This window comes from Galeopterus variegatus, unplaced genomic scaffold (genome assembly GCF_000696425.1).
Source record: "Galeopterus variegatus unplaced genomic scaffold, G_variegatus-3.0.2 Scaffold3382, whole genome shotgun sequence".
Lineage (NCBI taxonomy): Eukaryota > Metazoa > Chordata > Mammalia > Dermoptera > Cynocephalidae > Galeopterus > Galeopterus variegatus.
In genome coordinates, this window is record NW_007729493.1 from 117,334 (window position 1) to 118,142 (window position 809).

At 52.0% G+C, this 809-nt stretch overlaps 1 protein-coding gene across 1 annotated transcript in view; it reads left to right on the plus strand.

Annotated features, from left to right (window-relative positions):
- LPAR5 (lysophosphatidic acid receptor 5) overlaps positions 1–809 on the plus strand; it is a 14,609-nt gene that overhangs the window by 10,773 nt on the left and 3,027 nt on the right. The window lies entirely within an intron of this gene.

An 809-nucleotide genomic window follows, 5' to 3' on the forward strand; every position in this document is an offset into this window, starting at 1 on the left:
CCCGCCACAGCGGTCCGCGGGACATCTGCTGACCCTGTCTGTGCTGACCTCGGGCCGTGGATGCCACCCGCTCTGCTCCACCTGGACGCCCCCTGCTCGGCACTGAGGCGTAATACAGGAGTTTATTTGATATGGACAGAATTGAGCTCCTTCTTGTTTAGTGGCTCGTAACAACCGGGAGCCTGCACTCAGCGTGGGGGGATTGCGGCAGGGCAGGGCTGACTTAGAGATCCCCCCAAATCCGAGCCCTTGTTCTCTTTCTAGGTCATCCCTTTTCCTTCCACCTGACCCCCCTTCCCAGGCCTCCTCCACTCTAGGTCATTAATATTCTTCCTCTCCCTCTGCTTCCTTTGTCCCAAGTAGGGAGAAGATTCTTTGTGCTAGAGCGTTGGTTCTCAAACTCTTTGGTCTCAGACCACTTTACCCTTTAGAAACTGAGGATCCCAAAGAACTTTTGCTTATGCTTTGTTCTTTTGATACTCACCGTATTAGAAATTAAAGCTGGGCCGGCCCCCTGGCTCACTCGGGAGAGTGCGGTGCTGGTAGCGCCGAGGCCGCGGGTTCGGATCCTGTGTAGGGGTGGCCGGTGCGCTCACTGGCTGAGCGCGGTGCCGACCACGCCGTGCGGAGGGTTGCGATCCCCTTACCGGTCATCTTTAAAAAAAAAAAAAGAAAGAAAGAAATTAAAGCTAATATGTTTGTAAAACACAGAAATACACAAGCACACATGCTATTAGCCATGAGAACAATAATGTCATAAGACTTCGGGAAGCATATGGAAAACTCTACAGTGTACTTGTGAGAGAATG